We start from the raw sequence: 20,433 nt of genomic DNA, 5'->3' as shown, positions 1-20,433 counted from the left end.
CTGCTCTCCATCCCTACCACAGTTTCCCCAAACCCTGGCCCTCTCCCCTCCCTGCCTGCAGCCGTTTCCTATCTAGCTTCCTATCTACTGTAACCACCACAGTGGTTTCTCTAACACCCTTGCTGCTACAGTTGACGTTACAAAGCACCAGTGGTTCGTGAATGTGTTCCACGTCCTCCAGCGGTGCCCCTTCCTCCCATCCCCAGTTTACACAGTCTGGCCTTCCCTCATCTTCCAGAGCCTCATGGAGGAGATCCTGTGCCAGCTCCTTGGGCCATCTGTGATGGGAGTCATGGGGTCCAGCCTTGCCTAGCCCAGGCAATTCTGGGTCACCATACCAGCTGGTGAGCAAATGGAGCTAGATACGAGGGGCCTGTATAATGAGGGTTCCATTCAACCAGCAGTGGAATATTTGGGGGGGGTGGTGTTGCGGAGGTGATATGGGTCGAATTATGTGCTCCAAAAAATGTGTTGAAGTCCTAACCCCCCCAGTACCTCAGAGTGTGACCTTAATTCGGCAATAGGGTCTTCAACAGAAATAATCAAATTAAAATGAGGCTATTAGGGTGGGCCCTAACCCAATTTGACTAGTGGCCTTATTAGAAAAAGGGGGAGATCTTGACACAGACAAGCACATAGGGAGGACACCATGTGAAGATGTAGGCAGAGATCGGCCTACAAGGAACACCAAAGCCTGCCAGCAAAGCACGAGAAGCTAGGGGACAGGCGCGGAGCAGATCCTCCCCCACAGCCCTCAGGAGGAACCAGCCCAGCCCACACCTGGATCTCTGACTTCCAGCCCGCGCAACAATACATTTCTGTGGTTGAAGCCTCTCGGTCTGTGGTACTTCGCTAGGGCAGCCCTAGCAAACTCCTGTAGGAGAGAGGAACAGGCAGGGTGAGCTCTTTCCAGACATTCCGGTGGAGATACTCATTAGGCAGCTAGAAATAAGAATCTGTTGCTCGGTAGAGTGGTTTGTCTCTGGAATACAAGCATCTGCTATTAATTAGAGATAGAACTTGGGCAAATCACTCACTCTCTCCGAGCTTGTGAGGGCAAGATAAAGTCGTAGCTCCTAAATCTTCGAAAATGTTAACAGTGTAATGAAAATGCAAATTACGAGCACGGTCTATCCTCATGCCCACAGTCGTGCCTAGCACATAGTAGGCACTCAAGATTTCTGTTGGATTAAAAGAAGAGAAAAGCCCTATTGTTCTCTTCTCTACCATATGGGAGAAGCACAGAAGTCCGTCTTCTTTGTCTGGGTCCCAGGGCAGCTCCCATCCCAACCCTCTGGATGCCCCCATTCCCAGCACAACGTGTGCCTTTGCTTGTGTCCCTATTCTGCTTGTAGAAATTCTACCCGTCATTCCAAGGCCAAGCTCAGGAGCCTGTCCAGGAAGCTTTCTCTGCATCTCCTGACTCAGAGCCAACCTCTTCCTTTGCCGGGGGCTCTGCAGACCTCTGTAAATGCTCTTAGCAAGTCCTGCCCTGTCTTAGGTTAGCTCTGCACCATCTGCTCCCTCCACTACTTTCTGCTGTTCTGTGACCTTGTGATGTTCATCTCTGCCAGAGGTCAGCCGACCACGCCCCTTGGGCCAAATCCTGCCCACTGCCTGTTCAGGTAAACTTTTGTTGGAAGTCAACCGCATTTATTTATTTGTGTATTGTCTGTGGCTGCTGTCCTGTACAACGGCACAAGATCATACCATACCATATGGCTCTCAAAATTTAAATATTTGGCCCTTAACAGAAAAAGTTTGCCGAACCCTGGTCTATACAAACCATGTAATGCTTAGGATGGTGTCTGATCATAGCTGGGGTCCCGTAGTGGGGCAGGGCACTGTCCCTGTGCTCAAAGGCTTATGTAGACTGGATACAGTACAGGTTTCAGGGGCAGGAGTCTCAAGGGTACCGGGTGCTGGGGGTGGGGCTGCAAGGGCCCGAGAAGGCAGAACAGTCAGCAAAGTCACACAAGAGTGGACATCTTCACAGAGTTTAAGACCTGGGAGGAGGCTTAGACAGGGCTCTTGTGGCAAAAAGGCCCCATTTTACAGATATGAAAGCTGAGACGCAGAGAGAGAAGGTGATTATTGTCTAATGCAAGACATGGCTTACGGCTTTGGGGTTCAGAGTTTGGCTCAGCAACCAGACTGCCTGAGTTTGAATCCTGGCGCCGCCATTCGTAGCCTGTAACCTTGGGCAAGCTCCCAAATCTCCCTATGCCTCGGCTTTCTCATCTAGAAGATGAGGGTAATGACCGAGCTGATTTCACGCGATGGTGGTGATTAAATGAGTCCATACAGGTAAAGTACTTAGTTCCAGGACATTCAAAAAAGAAGTCCACAAACATTAGCTGTGGCTTAGCACAACAGTGGGCAAGGCTAAAATCCACATCTCCACTCAGTGTGTCGTTTCAGGTTGAGCCGCAAGGCAAATGGCCCATCTTGATGCAGAAGGCACGTTGTGTGGGGACACGACCATTTCCCAACACCATACTTGTCATGGTGGTCAGCCGTTTGATTACTGAGGACTGTGCTCTGAGCGTGTGTGGCAGTCTGGGGTCCCAGCGTGCCTGTTGCCTCTTTCATCTTTGCTTTTCATTTCCTTTTTGCTCCTCTTGGAAAGGAATCTTTGACTGAATCTCGAGTAACGGTCTCCAGGGTTACCACTTACTGAGCGTTCACATGTGCCAGACATCCATGAGTGCTGGTGTGTGATCTCATGGACTCTTTGCTCCAGCCCTTTGAGGTTTATCTTACCACCTCAGCTTTCCAGAAGAGGGAGTCCAGGCTCAGAGAGGTTAAGAAATTTCCCGAAGTTCGGTCGCAGAGCTGGGATTGTGGGTTGGGCGGGCCTCTCTGACTCTTATAATCCCTTTAGTAGCACCCTCTTCTATGGCCCATCATTCATTGCTCCTGCTGTCATGGAGGATGGGGGGGGGGGTGGGGGGGGTGGGGGGGGCGGGCTAATGCCCTGAGGCCGGGCAAGGTGAAGGAATCAGGAGACATCATCCCAATCTGAGCTTTACCTCTTCCACTTGCCTGACCTCCAACAAGCCCCTTCACCTCTCCTCTTCTTCATAGGGGTGTGGATCCCTCTGACACACTGAGGCATTGCCCTGAGGGACAAGAGGAAGATGTCCCAGTGAGGCCAGCAGTGAACCAGCAGTTAGGACCGCTCTACAGGGCCGAATGCCACCTACGTTCCCTCATCCTGGCGCTCTGTGGACCTTGGACCAGCCACTCCCTGTCTCGGGGACTCGGTTGGCTCAGTGGCAAAAGAAGGGGGCAGGACTGCGCACACGCCACATGCTGGGGCCCGTGGCTCTCCCTGGCTGCAAGTTAGAATCCTGGGGACTCTGCCAGCATCTCTGGACGCTGGGGCCAGGCCTCAGGGATTTTGCAGAAACACTTGGTAGGAGGAGCCCGCTGCTCTGAGGGCACCAGTGCCAGCCTTGGGGGCTTCTGGGATGGCGCAGTGTGTGCATGACTGAGAAGGCGCACACGCTGGCATTGTCCCTGGAGCTGGGAACCCCAGCCCCACAGCCTGCCGGCGGCCCCCCTCCCTCCCCCCACCCCACCAGGCAGGGCGGCTGAGCCGCCAGCTGCTCGCAGGGCCTATTGTTCAGCAGTGACAGGCAATGGCTGCAGGAGCACAGGCCGGGGAGGCTGGGGAGGAGAGGGGGAGGGGTGGGGCGAGCGGGGGGGGGGGGGGGGGGGGAATGTCTCCCGACCGCACGCCCCAGGAGCCGGTGGGCAAACACACGTAACCACCCCCACCCCCTCCACCGCCCCGTTCTCCTCACTCGTCTTCTCCAGACGTGATCCTCCGTGGAAGGGTGTGTCACTGGTTTTGGGGGGTAGTGCACAGTCAGGCAGCCTCTAGAAAAGGAATTTTGGTCACTTATCTCCCAGCCGGGTGCCTGAAAACAGTGCCAGGTGGCTAAGTGCTTTTGAAATGGTGTTGTTCGAAGTCGATCCAATCCACATGCGTGTCTTAGGGAACGTGTCCTCGGGCCTGGAGAGGTTCCAGCGACGGGGACAATCATCCTCGACGTTTGTGTACAGCTCAGAGCTGTGGTACATTCATTTTATTCGATTCTCATGACTATTCTGAAGGGGGTGGTGATGGGGGAAGCTGAGCAGGCCTGGGAAAACTGAGGTACACAGAGGGGCCCATGGGGGCTGGTGGGTGAGGTGGGGGAGAGGCAGTCCCAAGCTCTGGGCTCCAACCTTCATTACCTTCTGGTATTTCAGAGCTTAAAGAAATTGGCCAGAAACTTAGTTATAAAAGGAATAGTGGTTAACAGCAAGGCTTGGAGCCAGAAGTCCCACCTTGTCTTGGAGCTTTGTAACAGATTCAGGGGTAACTGAAGTCATTGACGGTGTCCGCCTTTCTCTCCCTGAGAGCCTCCCTCTTCTTTCCTCCCTGGAGTTGAGGGGGGCGGCAGCAGCTGAGGCGGGGGCGGTGGGGGGGACAGCCAGTGGCCTTCACCACTTCCAGTTGTCAGGCCCAGGCCCGTTCGTGACCCACAGTGCCATCCCAAACATTTAACCTCAAGGAAAGTTAGTCTCTGACTGGGTTGTCCTGGGTTGTCCCAGCTTGGAGACAAATTCTGAGTCGCTCCCCCCCCCAAACCAAACTGCTGCCCCTAAGCCTTGCCAGTGCTGAATTTCTTCCACCTGCCTAAGGGCTAGCCCTCAGTCTCTTTGTCTCTCTGTCTCTCCGTCTCTCTCTCTGTCTCACTCCCTCCTTCAGTCTCGGACTCTCAGTCTCTCCGTCTCCCTTCTTTGCCCTTTCGGTCTCAGTCTCTCTGCCTCCATCCTTCCGTCTCCGGCCTTCGTACTTCAAAGCAAAAGCTTTGCTGCCAGAGTCTGCGGATGGCACAGGTCTCCCTGCCCTTGGATCCGGCAAGCTGGGCTTCAGCCCCTGCACAGTCCTGGTGGGGCTGGGGTGGTTCCCGGGGCAGGGGGGCTCACCTGTTCATCGGGGGCCAGGGTGCTGCCCCCTCAGTCCCCGCCTTCCCATCTGGGGCCACCCCGCCACCTGGCTGCGGGGTCAGTCGGGGTTAAGAGGTTTTTGAGCTCCGTTTTCCAGGTTGGCCTGACACAGCTCTGACTGGGCTGGGCACAGCCGGCCTGCAGGCAGGGAGGGAGATTCTAAGCAGGGGGGAGGCTGGCTGAGCTGGTGGGGAGTCAGTGCCGGGCGAGGTGGACTCTGCACAGAGGCGAGGCGTCTGCCTGAGGGAGACAGGAGCCAGCGGCGCCGGCGGGGAATGGACATTGGAAGACTCCTGGGTCATTCTGTTCCAAGTGGTCTGCAAACAGACTGCACAGTGTGGGCCGAGGCTGCGCGGGACCCCAAGGGAGGCCTGATGGGTCGGGCTGAGGGCCTGTGCCCTTAGGGAGATAAGGAAGGCGAGACCACCTTCTTTAAAGCAACTTCATTCTGCTGGACACTGGCGTGGGCCTCTCTCTGGCCACCCTCTCACGGATCCATACAGGGAAACTGGGGCCCAGAAAAGTTAGGCAAGTTGTCCAAGGGGCACAGCTGGTAACTGGGGTCTTGGGGCGGGGGGGGGGAGGGTGGTCGGTGGGAGAAGAGCTCCCACCCAATGAGACTGATCCCTGTGGGTCATAACAACCGGGGGACACACCCCTTTTCAGCTGGAAACAACCCGGGAGCTTATGTGATGGCCGGTAGCAGCAGGAAGACCGACGGGGGCAGACCAGGTCAGGGAGCCCTCGTGGCGTCTCATTTGTTCTTTCATTCAATTAGCCTTTGTTGGCTCACCCCCCCCCCCCCCCCCCCCCATCCCCAGGACGGCAGATGGCACCACCACTCACCTAACCGATGAGGCCAAAATCCCTGGGGTCCTTCCTGACCTTCCCCCTTCCCCCCCACACCCCCACCATGAGCAGACCCTGTAAACTCTGCCTTCCAGATAGAGGCGGGCCCTACTGGCTCCGTCACCTTTCACCAGGATTATCACACAGCCTCCCAGCTTGTCTCCCCGCTCCCAGCCTTGTCTGCATCGTCTGTCTTCAACAGAACAGCAGAATGATCCTTCAGACATATGAATCATTGCTGTGCTCCCCAAAACATACACGTGAATCACCTGGGGATCCTGTGGAAATGCAGATCCTCACTCGGCAGGTCTGGGATGGGGCTGAGCACCTGCATTGCCAACAGGCTTCCCGGAGACTCTGGCCCACGGACCACACATCAAGTAGCCAAGTGTTGGATTATGTCACTCCCGGGCTCCAAGTGTTCCACTGGCTTTCCCAGAATGGAATCCAAAGTTCTCCTCATGGCCTTTGGGGCCCCCTGCTACTTCCCTGACCCCGCGTCTCCCCTCTCCCCACTCACTCTGACCTAGTCCCACCCGCCTTCTTATCCTTCCAGCACGCTCTGCTTCCTAATGGCATACCTTGCCGTGTTTATGTGATGACGGTGTCTCCCTCACCGAACTGTACAGCCCACGGGGGCTGGCATCGTGTTGCTGTGGCTGCATCGCCAGTGCCTGGCAGAGGGAAGTGACACTCAGTAACTACCTGCTGCTGATGGAATGGATGGACTAGATCCCGCTAGGCGCCGTGGCTCCGGGACTGAGCAAAACAGATGGCACCCATCCTTGTGCCATCAGCAGCCTTGTTCCCCGGCAGGAGGACGGGCATGGGGTTGAGTAACCCAACGGTTGTGGTCAATGAATACTTCCCGGTCTCTTCCTGTGCCTGCCCTGGGCTAAATGTTTTTCATGAAGTATCTCTTTTAACCCCAGTACAGCCCAGTAAGGTAGGCTCTGTCATTGCCAACTACTTCCCATTTCAGGGCAGCCTTCTGCTTGCCCTTTAGGGATCCACTTTCTCTCCCCCGGGCCAGTGACCTGACTTCCTCACCCTATCCTCCCTCAAGGGCAAAGCTGGGGGCAACCTGCTGAGAGGAGAAGAGGCCTCCCCTGCACCCCCTCCGCTCCCTTGTGCTCTTGGGCAGGGGGAGCGGGGGGAGGTGGGGGACTGCACATTGGTCCCAGGCTTGTGTACAGTCTCCCCCCACCCCCCACCATGCATTGGTGAGGGATGGGATGGTGGGGTCACACTGGCTCCAGCCTGGAGGGAATCGCTGTGCTCAAGGGACATCATCCTAGGCCAGATAACTGATTGGGAGAAATAGTGTACGTGCTCGTCTTGCTGCCAGGTGAGAGATATTTCCCTTTCCCAACTGAGAAAGTTCTGTGCATTTAGCCTCAGCCATTCCCTCCGCAGCCCTCCCAGGGCATTGGCTGGGGAGCGGACAGCATCTGCCGGTGGCTGCTGCTAAGGGAGAGAGAGGGCTTGCCCAGCCCTGCCCTGAAGGAGAGAGGAGTGGGTAGCAGAAATCTTTTTGAAATTACTTTTGAAGATTTTTTTTTTATGAATAGACTTTTTACAGCATTTTTAGGTTTATAGAAAAACAGTGAAAAAATACAGAGTTCCCACATATCCCTTCTCCCTGCCCCCCTAAAGTTTCCTCCATTATAACATTTTGTATTAGAGTGTTACATTTGTTACAGTTGATGAGCCAGGATCCGATGCATGATTATTACCTAAAGTCCACAGTTTACATTAGGGCTCACTTCTCCTCTTGTACGTTCTATAGATTTTGACACGTGCATAATGTCATGTGTCCACAATCACGGTATCATACAGAATAGTTTCTCTACCTCGAAATCCCCCGTTCATCCCTCCCCTCTCCCCTGGGCCCCAGGCAACCCCTAATCTTTTTTCTGTCTCCAGAATTTTGCCTCTTCCAGAATGTCATATAATTGGAATGTTAGAACATGTAGCCTTCTCAGACTGGACTCTTCCACTCAGCAATACACATTTAAGCTTCCTCCGTGTCCTTTCATGGCTTGATAGCTCAATTCTTTTTATTGTTGAATAAGATTCTACTGTCTGAATGTACCACAATTTGTTTATCCATTCACCTATGAATGGTTGCTTCCAAGTTTTGGCAGTTGTGAGTAAAGCTGCTATAAACATTTGTGTGCAGGCTTTTGTGCGGGCATATGATTTCGATTCCTTTGGATAAATAGCTATGAGCATGATTGCTGGATCATATGGTAAGAGTATTGCTTGTAAGAAACTGCCGAACTCGTCTTCCAAAGTGGCTGTAGTGCCAACAATGAACAAGAGTCCCTGTTGTTCCACGTCCCCATCAGCGTTTGGTGTTGTCAGCGCTTTGAACGTTAGCCATTCTAATAGGTTGGTAGTGTTACCTCACTGTTGTTTTAATTTGCAATTCCCTAATGACATATGATGTTGATGATCTTTTCATATGCTTATCTGTCATCTGTATATCTTCTTTGATGTAGTTCACGTCTGTTCAGACCTTTTGCCCATTTTTAATTGGTTTGGCTCTTTTCTTATTGTTAAAAAGTTCTTTGTGTATTTGGGATACCAGTTCTTTGATCACTTTTGGGTTTTGCTAAGATTTTCTCTCAGTCTGTGGCTTCCTTTCATTCTCTTGGTAGTGTCTTTTGTAGAGCAGAAATGCTAAATTTCACTGAAGTCCAACTTAATTTCTTTTTTACTTGTTTATTTTTAATGTTTATTTATTTTTGAGAGACTGAGAGAAGCAGAGCGCGAGCAGAGGAGGGGCAGAGAGGGAGGGAGACACAGAATCGGAAACAGGCCCCAGGCTCCGAGCTGTCAGCACAGAGCCTGACACAGGGTTTGAACCCACAAGCCATGAGATCATGACCTGAGCCGAAGTCGGATGCTGAACCAACTGAGCCACCCAGGTGCCCCTAATTTTTACTTTCATGGATCATCATACTTTTGGTGTTTTATCTAAAAAGTAATTACCAAATCCAAGGTCACCTAGATATTCTCCAACGTTATCTTGTAGATGTTTTAAGTAGTTTTTCATTTTACATTTAAGCCTATGAGATTTGTTTTGAGTTAATCTTTGTGACGAGTACAAAGTCTGTGTTTGGATTCATTTGGTGTGCTGTGAATGCTCAGTTGTCCCAGCACCTTTTGTCGAGAGGGCTATCATTTCTCCGTTGAATTGTCTTTGCTCTTTTATCAAAGATTAGTTATTATATTTGTGTGGGTCTGTTTCCAGGTACTCTGTTCTCTTCCATTCATCTGTATTTATTCTTCTTCCTATACTATGCTGTCTTGATCAGTATAGCTTTAAGTCATGAAGCCAGGTGGTCAGAACTTAAACTTTGTTTTTCTCCTTCAATATTGTGTTAGTTGTTCTGGGTCTTTGGCCTTTCCATATACACTTTAGAGTAGGGTATATGTGTCAGGGTACCTAACCAGACCCTGATTGGGATTGTGTTGAATCTATGGGTTAAGCTTGGAAGAATAGGCATCTGAACAATATTGAGTCTTCCTCTCCATGAACATGGAATACCTCTCCATTTATTTCAATCTTCTTTGATTTCTTTCATCAGCATTTTTTATTCCTTCCTTATCTATATCTATTTTGCACATATATTTTGTTAGATTTATACCTAAGTATAAAAAGTGTTAATATGGTGATGTTTTATGGTGATATGTTTTTATTTATTTTTTTAAGTTTATTTATTTTGAGAGAGACAGAGACAGCACATGTTGGGGGTGGGGGCAGAGAGAGAGGGAGACAGAGAATCCCAAGCAGGTTCTGCACTGTCAGCACAGAGCCCGATGTGGGGCTCGAACTCACAAAACCATGAGATCATGACCTGAACCGAAACCAAGAGTTAGACACTTAAGCAACTGAGCCACCCAGGTGCCCCACTGTTGTTTTTGATTTCGAATTCTAAAACATTCAACATCTCAACATTCCAAGCAAGAAACAAGCTACATCCTGGCCTTCCAATAACTTCCCACTGAACTTAAACTCCCAACTCCTTCCCTGACCAGTCCCCCCATCCAACCTCATTTTTCCTAAGTGTTTTGACCTTGCTTAGTGCCCTGCCACTCCATTAGACTTTCTGAAGTTGGACCACCACTCTAAGCTTGGGTCTGCCTCAGGACCTTTGCATTTGCTGTTCTTTTCCCCTCTAGCTTTGTATTTTGTTGAACCCTATGAAATTAGTATTTTTGTAGACCACAAAAAAGTAAATATGTGTGATTACATGGGGTTCTACCTAATATATCCCACTGTTTCTCATCCTCCAAGACTCAGCTCAAATGCTGCCTCCTCAGAGAATAGCCATCCCTGACCACCCAACCCCACCTCCAGCCAGCCAGACACATCACTCTGTTTTATTTTCTTCATAACATTTATCACCATGTGAGGTCATCTCATTCATTTATTTGCTTCCTTGTTTATTACCCATTTATTTCCTGTAGTATATAAACCTCCTAACAGTAGGGAACTTCTCCTGGCCAACAAATTCTTCAGAGACCAGATGGGCTGGGGACCCCAGATATTTATACCATTCTAGGGAAGGGGAAGCCTCCCCCACTCCAAAAACTTGACTAACGTCATATTTCCAACCAGTTTTCTTGTTGGGAACAGACCCTGATTTATCTGACATAGAACAATAGGGAAACATGATATTTTCCCCATAAGTGTTGAGGACCAAATTCAAAATCATGTGGTTGAACAGTAGCATGGCTTGTTCAGAAAAGAAATTCTATTGGAGGCAGAGAGCACCAGGTAAGAACCAACTCTGTCCCAGCAACACCCATTTGTTTCCTTGGCCACCACCCCTACCAGCCTATCCTCTACTCCACAACAGAAGGGCTTTCCTTACACCACCACCCTCCTCCACCCACCTACCCCCCCCCAACCCCCCCACCCCCATCCCTGGCCAGTGTTCCTCCAGATCTATAACTTTTGGTGGTTCCTATTGCCGGACCCTGCTCTCTCCTGCCCCGTGGATTCTTCCTGGAGTCCTTCCTCCCCTGGTACCTAACCAGACCTTGCCTGTCCTTTGGAGCTAAGAGTTAAGCCCCACCTCTTCCGAGAGCCCTTCCTGTCTGCCTGACAGTGCAGGTCTTCCATCAGTGACCTGTTATCTTGCTCAGCTCACAGGGTTTCTTTGAGGATTGCTGGGCCCTGTTTCAGAGCTCAGGCTCCAGAAGAATAGGGACCCAGTCCAGAGACTGAGCACCAGCCTGCTGCCTCCAAGTGTGACTTGCTGGAAGGGGAAGGAGGAGAGACTGAGGGGCCTCCCATTGAGGGGGGACCTTTGTCTCCTCCTTGGTGGGGCCAGACCCCTAAGAACACACCAGCTCAGAGAGGTGGGGCATGGTCTCCCCGCTCCCCAGAGAGGCCACGCATCAGCCCCTCCCTCCCCCAGTGTGGAGCCGGGCTGACTCAAGTGGCAGGAAAAACGACCCCCCCCCCCCTTCCAAGCTGCTGCACATCTGTGCCCAGACAAAGCCAGCTATTAATCCTAGCTTTTGTGTGAGTGTTTGGGTGTTGAATTCCACTTGGATCTGCCGGCTTTTGGAAAGGGAGATTGGAGGGGATTTAGTGACAACAAAAGGAACCCACTGAGGGGAATGGGAGGGGCCAGGGGAGCCAAGAAACCCAAGTGCATTCACTCTGAGCCTGGTGGGGGCTCCCGGGAGCCCAGCTTCAGCGAGAGTCTAGCAAGGCTCCCAAATTCCCAGGGTCTGAGTCACAAAAAGGGGCCACTCCCCAAGAGAAAAACACCAGCTTCGTGGGTCTACCTTGCACTCCAGATGCTGCCTGGGGCTGAGGCTCCAGCTTGACAGGGCCTGGGCACTGCCCCTTTCAGAATGGGGCAGCCCATTGCCTAGGGGAGTCCAAGGGTTGGGAGACAAGAGATAGGGACCAGGCAGGAGGCTGGAGCCCCGGGAGGGGTGGGGGTGGGTCCAGATCAGGGAGAGCCTCAAAGCCACCCTAGGGAGTCAACAACACAGCAATAAGGCCAGAGGCCCCGTGGCAATAGGTTGCCTAGTGGTCTGGGTTGGATTCTCCCTAGAAGTTCTCGGGCACCTGGTCCCAGCCAGAAGCTCAACCTCCAGGGAATCCAGTCCACACAAACCCTAACTCTGGCTCAAGCATCAAACACTCAGAATAGCCCAGGACAGGGTCTGAGTGTGTGTGGGGAGAGGGGCGGGGGGTGTGTCAGGCAATTTTGAGGGGGAAGACCTACAGGCAGGCGGGTATGTGATTCTTTTACTTTGCCAAAGCTCTAGTCTAGTTACTACTTTGCTGGGAGAGCAGCCTGGAGTGTGAATGGAAACCCCCTGATCTGCCCCTGCCCCTCCTTGCTTTGTTCATTTCACTTTTTGAAATGAGCTTCCCATCTGTGGGTGCTTGACTCCAAATGTTCACCGAGTTTTCAGATCCCAACCAAGTACAAGTGGTTTTTTTTTAAATTTTTTTTTAACGTTTATTTATTTTTGGGACAGAGAGAGACAGAGCATGAACGGGGGAGGGGCAGAGAGAGAGGGAGACACAGAATCGGGAACAGGCTCCAGGCTCTGAGCCATCAGCCCAGAGCCCGACGCGGGGCTCGAACTCACGGGCCGTGAGATCGTGACCTGGCTGAAGTCGGACGCTTAACCGACTGAGCCACCCAGGTGCCCCAAGTGGTTTTAACTCTATGTGGTGTGGAGACACACTTAGAGCTTCCTCCCCTTTTCCCGACCTTCTGTGAGATGTCTGCTAAAATCATTCATTCATCCATTCGGTAGCTGACTGAACTATTGCTCTGCAGGCCAAGTTCTGGTTTAGCTGCTGAGCAGCAGATGCAAAATGTGACTCCCGACTGACACTTGTGTGCTCAACTAAGCCTCTGGGTTTACTTGACTATTTTCTAATGGTTGTGCACACTTAACGTATTTTTAAAAACATTTTTGGGGTGGGGTGCCTGGGTGGCGCAGTCGGTTAAGCGTCCGACTTCAGCCAGGTCACGATCTCGCGGTCCATGAGTTCGAGCCCCGCGTCGGGCTCTGGGCTGATGGCTCAGAGCCTGGACCTGTTTCCGATTCTGTGTCTCCCTCTCTCTCTGACCCTCCCCCGTTCATGCTCTGTCTCTCTCTGTCCCAAAAATAAATAAACGTTGAAAAAAAATTTATAAAAAAACAACAACAACAACAAAAAAAAACATTTTTGGGGTGCCTGGGTGGCTCGGTCGGTTAAGTGTCTGACTCTTGGTTTTGGCTCAGGTCATGAGCTCATGATTCGTGAGATCGAGCCCTGAGTTGGGCTCTGCACTGACAGCATGGAGTCTGCTTGGGATTCTCTCTCTCCCTGTCTCTCTGCTCCTCTCTCTGCCCCTCCCCTGCTCACCCTCTCTTTCTTGCTCTCAAAAAAAAAAAAAAAGAAAGAAAAGAAAAAAAACAACAAAAAAACCCCCAAAATCCAAGTGTTTGGGGGCACCTGGGTAGCTCAGTCTATTAAGCGTGCAACGTCAGCTCAGGTCATGATTTCACAGTTTGTGAGTTCGAGCCCCGCGTGGGGCTCTGTGCTGACAGCCCGGAGCCTGCTTCAGATTCTGTGTCTCCCTCTCTCTCTCTCTCTGTCTGCCCCTTCCCCACTAGTGCTCTGTCTCTCTCTCTCTCAAAAATAAGCATTAAAAAAAACCCAAGCATTATTATTTGACTATTTGGTGCTACATTGGTTTCAGGTGTACAATACAGTGATTCAGCTTCTCTATACCTTATGCTGTGCTCCCCACAAGTGTAGCTGCCATCTGTCACCACACGAGGCTATTACAATACCATTGACTGTATTCCCTATGTTGTATCTTTTACTCCCATGACTTGTTTATTTCATAACTGGAAGCCTATATCTCCCACTCCCCTTCCCCAGTTTTGCTCATCCCCACCCCCCACCCCCACCCCTCTGGCAACTGTCAGTTTGTTGTCTGTATTTATAGGTCTGATCCTGCTTTTTGTTTGTTTATTAATTTGTATTGTTTTTTTTTTTTAGATTCCACATATGGTATTTGTCTTTCTCAGTCTGAGTTATTTCACTTAACATAATACTCTTCGGGTCCATCCATGTTGTTGTAAGTGGCAAGATGGCATGCTTTTTTAGGGCTGAATAATATTCCTGTGTGTGTGTGTGTGTGTGTGTGTGTGTGCGCACGCGTGCGCACGTGTGTGTGTCACATCTTCTTTACATGAATGTTTTCTTCTATCTTAACCAACTCTGGAAATAAACTCAAATCATTCATTTATTCATCCCCTCACTCATTCAGCACAGGTGAAATCAATCTGGCCCACCAGGTAGGTCCTTTTTATACTAAAAAATCTCAGTTGTTCCCCCAACCCTTCCTGGTCTTCAGGGAAGAGGGCCTCACAGGTGCTCACTGTGCTGCTGTAAAGGCTCTCTCCCCCCAACACCGTTTCTGAAGACCTGGTCGCAGGCAGCCCTGCTCTGGAGGGGGGTGCAGAATAGGTAGGCCGGTTGCTGCCTCCAGGGACGATGGCCTCCTCTGGGTCAGGGAGCAGGCACAGCTTCTCTAGCTCCCAGATGGAGCCTTCTAGAAGACCAGAGAACCACTCTTCCCAGTTTTGCCAGAGGGCATCTGTGCTGTCATTGGGGAAACTCCGCGAGCCTGGGTGAAGGTCCCCGCCGCTGCACTCACTGGAGAACTCTGGGCCGGTGGACATGTCACTCTGTACTGAAGAGCTGGGCCACCTTGGTGGGAGCTTTCTTCTGGGTTGCTAGTGAGGGGCTTGGCAGCATGGATATGGTCGTGGGGGTCGAGAGGATGGGTGAGTGGAGGTGAACGTGGGACTAATCCCTTAGTTCCACATTGCAAGGGTGGGGGGCGGCGAACAGTGGCAAGATAAGTTTGCAGGCCTTGGGTGGCCCTGAGGCGTCCCCGAGTAGGCGGTGATGAACGGAGCTACTGCGGAGGAATGGTCAAGACGAGGCACCGGGCTCTGGGGGCATTTGTAGAAAGAAGGCACTGGGCATGTGGAGAAGGGACTGTGGTTTAGAGCCCTTACCATGGGTGGCCTCCTATGTCCAGCACAGAGTCTAGAAGGCCCTTCTGGAGTCTGTGGGTCAGGGCTTTGGCTTCTGTCTCCAGTTTCCTTCCCGAGATGGTCAGAAGGGCCTCTGTGAGTGTCAGGACCATCAGAGGCTCCCTGTGCAGCTGCTTGGGCAGGGAAAGGTCGGGCTTCCCAAATCAGAAATGATCCGAAGTGCCATTTATTGAGTGCTTTGTGCCAGGTATGTGGTCAGGACTGTTATTGCCATTTTATAGCTGAGTGAGCGCACACTGAGACTCAGAGAGGTTAAGGGCTTGACCCAAGGTCACATAGCTAAATAGCGGTGCATCCAGGACTTCAGTCCCTGGGTTCTCCTCCACCCTGATGGGGATTCCTCAGACCTCTGGATCCTCTCTTCCCCAATTCCACCTCCCTCAGCCATTTCAGAGTTTCAGAGTTCAACAATGTAGGAAAGGCCTGGAAGGAGGGGGGGGGGGGAATCCAATTTGAGCCTCTCTTTTGGCTTCTTGGTCACAGATGAGATGCAGAGAGGGACATGAGTGGTCAGGGGGTTATCTGGAGAGTTCATTTCTTCAAGATGTCGACCCCACCCCCCCGCAGAAGAAATCGGAGTAGCAAATTTTGCTCTGGAAAGTAAATTTTTAAATTAAAAATAATTTTTTCCTTTAGATGAAAAGAAGTATGTCCTTTGTAGGGCAGAGCTAGAAAATACAGAACAGCAAAAATAAAAATGTCACTTTTGTGTTAGAGGTGATGACTTCTAAAACCTTATGTATATTTTTATAAGTTCCTTTCTAAGTGCAGACACATACTCACACATACACGTTGTCAGACTCTTTATTTTTCTAACAAAGCAAACTGTTGCCATTATTATTTGGAATCTTTTTTTCACTCAATAATTTATCTGAACATTTTCCCAAGCAGGGACATATTTATTCATCTACTATATCATATTCATTGGCCGTGTGGCATTTCGGTTCTATGACTACACCATAATTCATTGAACTAATTTCCTAATGTTAAATATTTAGGAATTTCCCATTTTTTGTTCTTGCTATGATTAACAACTCTAGTTAAAATCTCAGTACATCCTTATCTAGAATCTCAAAGTGAAATTGATGGGGCAAAAGGTGTGCCCAAGAGCCCTCAGGCAAGGCTGTAGCCATTTATTCTCATAAAACAATGTTTGGGGGTTCTCCCACCCCCCAAACACACTCGCAATACCCTGTTGCCATTCCTACGAATATTCTTTCATTAAAAAAAAAAAAAAAGGTTGACAATTTGATACATGAAATGCTATCTCATTATTGTTTTATTTAGCATTTCTTTAATTATTAATTGAGGTCAACAGTTTTTCATGTGCCTATTAGCCATTTTTATTTCTTCTCTGAATTACCCATTCACATCCTGCGTCCATTTTTCTATTGCATAATCTTTTTAACATAGTTGTCTTATTTAAGTGAACAGTTCTCAACCCTGGCATATTAGAATCACCTGGAAGACTTTTTAAAGAAAGAAAGAAAGAAAGAAAGAGAGGAAGGGAGGAAGGAAGGGAGGGAGGGAGGGAGGAAGGGACAAAGCCTCATCCCAGAGTAAATATTTGGTGAAGCCCAGCCATCAGTATTTTTTAAAGTGCCCTCGTGCTTCTAATTTGCAGCTATGGCTGAGAACCCTCGTTATAAATTACATTTCTCCCTGTCTGGCTCCGAATGCTTTTATTGCAGAATCTATTCTCCTTTCTTTGACACCAGTTTTCTCTTGTGAAAAATGGGCAGCAGAACTGGGAAGCAACACAGCACGCCCTCCTAAATTCTATAAATCCCATCAAGGAGGCCAGGGCTTCAGGAAAAAGGGTGAGGCAGATGCTGTGGTCAGGCTCTGTGCCAGGTGGATTGGAAGAAATTAAAAATGCTCGCTCAGGCCATAAGGCTTTCCCTGAAGACAGCCTGAGCTCTGAGTGGAGGGGGATGAAATTAAGTTTCTGCGCAACATGTTTGCTTCTCTGTTGCATCCACCTTCAGGCGCACAGCAATCTTGCCCTCTCTGGGGCTTCGAGGTTTAGAATTAAACTCTTCTCTGAATTTGCTCCCCTTTCAGTTGCCAGCATGAAAAAAGACTGTAGGTCCAAGGAATCGGGTCCTCTAGGAGGGAACTATCCCCCTGGCTCACAGGTCTGCCTTGAATATGGGAGGGGGTCTCCCGGGGGGTTCGAGGGCCACCTCCACTGCCTCTCGTCCTTTCAAGGGGTTTATGACATTGTCAGAGCAAACTTACTAGAATTCTGTTAAAACCCGAAGGATCCGCCCCACGCCCACTGCTCCACCCTGGTGCAGGCTGTACAGGTCCCACCTGGTGCATAGGATGGGTTGAAAGGGTCTTTCTGGTGATTCACTCAGGAAGTTCCCTGGAAACCCCCAGGCTGGCGGGGTGCCAATCCAGGTCGTGTGGCTGAAGCCTTGCAGTGGACAGCAAACTTGGGTCTTCTCGGTGTTACTGCCCCAGAGGAAGGTGGAAGCCATGCATGAATCCTACTCCACCTTGTGCTGGTACGTGACCCCGAACCTCAGTTTCTTCATCTGTAAAATGGAAGTAGAGTTGCCAAGAGGACCAAAAAAGCAGTATGTAGCGCACTGTGGATCCCGAGTAAATGCCAGGGGTGCTCCGTGTACGTCCCTCCACATCCTTTCTCTACCTTCACCAGTCAAACCTGAAAGCTTTGAGTCCAGCTTGAATTCCCACCCTCTTTCTTATCCCCGTGGCCCCCACTTATTCCTTTGTTGCGAGGCAAAGGAGGCAGCACCGATCCCCGCCTACACCAGAAGCTGTACCCCTCCACCTGCAATGACCCCCCTGCCTCATCTTCTCCCCTCTCCCTGAGAACCCCACACTCCCCAAAGCCCTGGCGCTTTCCCACCCAGGCCTGACTAAAGTATTTACGGTAAATACTAATTTTTGTTGAGTTTATTTTGTGCCTGGGACCATGCTTCATCTGCATTATCTGGGTAACTATTCACAGGAATCTTTTGTCATCCCATTTGACAGAGGAGGAAAGTTAGACTAGGTCTGCATAGCTTGCCTAAAATTACAGGGCATTAGGGAACAGAGCTGAATTCTCACGTCACCATGCTCTGTGCTCTGTATTATATACACTGACCTTCTCCTGTGTGCCTGGCCCCAAGGAGCTTAAACTCCAGTAGGTGTTCTCCACGCCCCCACTCCCCTACTCCCCCTGCACCCTGCTCATCTCTTTAGGATTTAGCCTACTCTGCCTTGAATTGGTATTTTCTCTTATCTCCTTGGACCATGAGTTCCCCCAGGGCAGAAAATATGCTTTTGTTATCTTATTCATCTTCGAGTCTGGCAATGCTTAGAACGTTGTAGGTTCTTAAGTTATTTTTCTAATTCTAGAGTAAAAAGTGTTCATTCTAGAAAAAAAAAGGAAGACAAAAAAAGTGAAATAGAAAACAAGTATCACCTGTGAATCCACCACCCAGAGAAAATCTTTGCAAATATTTTGGTGTATTTCCTTCTAATCACATGTATATATATAACATATATATGTAATTTAGACAAATACGTATTTTGCACAAAGTGGAACAACATACAAGACCATTGTTTTGAACATTTTTATTTATTTTTGAGAGACAGAGACAGAGCATGAGCGGGGGAGGAACAGAGAGAGAGGGAGATACAGACTCCAAAGCAGGCTCCAGGTTCTGAGCTGTCAGCACAGAGCCTGACACAGGGCTTGAACCCATGAACCGTGAGATCATGACCTGAGCTGAAGGACACTTAGCCGACTGAGCCATCCAGGCGCCTCCAAGACCATTTTTAAGAAAGATTTTATTCCCAAGTAATCTCTATACCCAACATGGGGCTCAAACCCACAACCCTGAGATCCTAGAGTCAAAAGCTCCACTGACTAAGACAGCCAGGTGCCCCTACAATATTATTTTTATGCTGCTTTTCAACCTTATATCATGAGCAAATCCCAGATCATTAGAAATTCTTTGAAAATGGGATTTTTGATGGCTGTAGTTTGTTCTCTCATGTGACAGGTCCCCTTCCTGTCTAAAACACTCCCATAGTGTTGTGGTTCATTTACAGTTTCTCTGATTATTCCCATAAGAGAAATATCTGAAATGGAATTGTTGGGACAAAGAGAAGAGATATTTGCAAGGCTCTTGACATATCACAGCTGGCTCTGAACAAACCCCTGCTCTCTCAAACCCTCTCTTGTCTCACCTACTCAGGTGTGCCCATTGACCAGCCAGAGGCCCCAACTCTCTAGGGCCCCCTCTCATTCCTAACCCACCTGCTCAGAAGCAGGTGGGAGGGTCACCTGGTACGTGAGACTGGAGGGACCTGGCCAACCTACGCCCAAATCTCCCGCTCTCTGACTTGGACTCCATCAACAGAATTATTCCTTGGGTTAAGGGCAGTGTGGCTCAGATGCTTGTAAAACGTCTCTGGCTGGAGACCATGACTACTAAACCATGAGTACTAGGCTATCCTTCTTTGTCACTAGGTTAACAGGGCTAGAACCCACGAACCCTGAGATCATGACCTGAGCCGAAGTCGGATGCTCAACCAACTGAGCCACCCAGGCGCCCCGAGGGAACTTTTAGATCAGAACCTTGGAATGTGTCCCCAAACCCTGCTTGGATGGATTTTCATTCTCCCTGTAAATGACCTCCATAAAGCAGTGGCCCACAGTTCTTTAGCAGGAGGCTGGGCACAGGAGCCACCCCAGGTGCTGTGAGCTCCTCAGGGCCACGGACAAGACAGTCAGAGTGCTTTTCCAGCTCTGCTGTTAACAATTTGGGGTTAATCTAAAGAGATGCTAAGTGGATCAGTTCTTTGAGAAAATGTGTGTCAGTTTCCAAGTCACCCCTGGTCATCATCCAAGAAAGAGTTTTCATTAAAGAACGCCAGGGCCGCCTGTAGGAACACTTCTCCCCGTGTCCCCAGGCATTCAGCAGCAGACATGAATGGCTGCGCGGAGCGGCCGCTAACTGAGCGAACAAAGACGGGATCGGAGTCCTCCCGGGGCCCGGTGGCCTGCGGGACAGAGCCGGGCGCCCCAGAGCCGCTGCGCTCAAACTTCCACGGACGCGGCGGTCTCGGAGGGCCTGCGGGTCTCGGAGCTTGCGGGGTGCTGAGACTCTGATGCCGAGGGTCTGGGCTGGCCCGAGAGTCTGCGGGTCTAACAAGTCCCGGGGGGGGGGGGGGGGGAGGGCAGGGGCGCCTCCGGGCGGCGGGACGGGCTCAGGCCGCGGGCGAGCGGGAGCGCGCGAGCGGGCGGAGGGGCAGCGGCGCCAGGGACCCGGGGTCCTCGGAGGGGAGCGGCCGCGGCAGGCGGGCGGGCGGCTCCGGGACGCCCGGCCCGCTGACCCGTACTCGGGCGCCGCCGCTGGGGGAGAGCCAGAGCCCACAGGGGCTCGCGCAGGGTAGCAGGGCGGGGTGTGGGGGGGCGAGGGCGGCAACTCAGGCTTCTCTGCT

Source organism: Prionailurus bengalensis, chromosome A3 (genome assembly GCF_016509475.1).
Source record: "Prionailurus bengalensis isolate Pbe53 chromosome A3, Fcat_Pben_1.1_paternal_pri, whole genome shotgun sequence".
NCBI lineage: Eukaryota > Metazoa > Chordata > Mammalia > Carnivora > Felidae > Prionailurus > Prionailurus bengalensis.
This window is presented reverse-complemented; position numbering follows the sequence as displayed.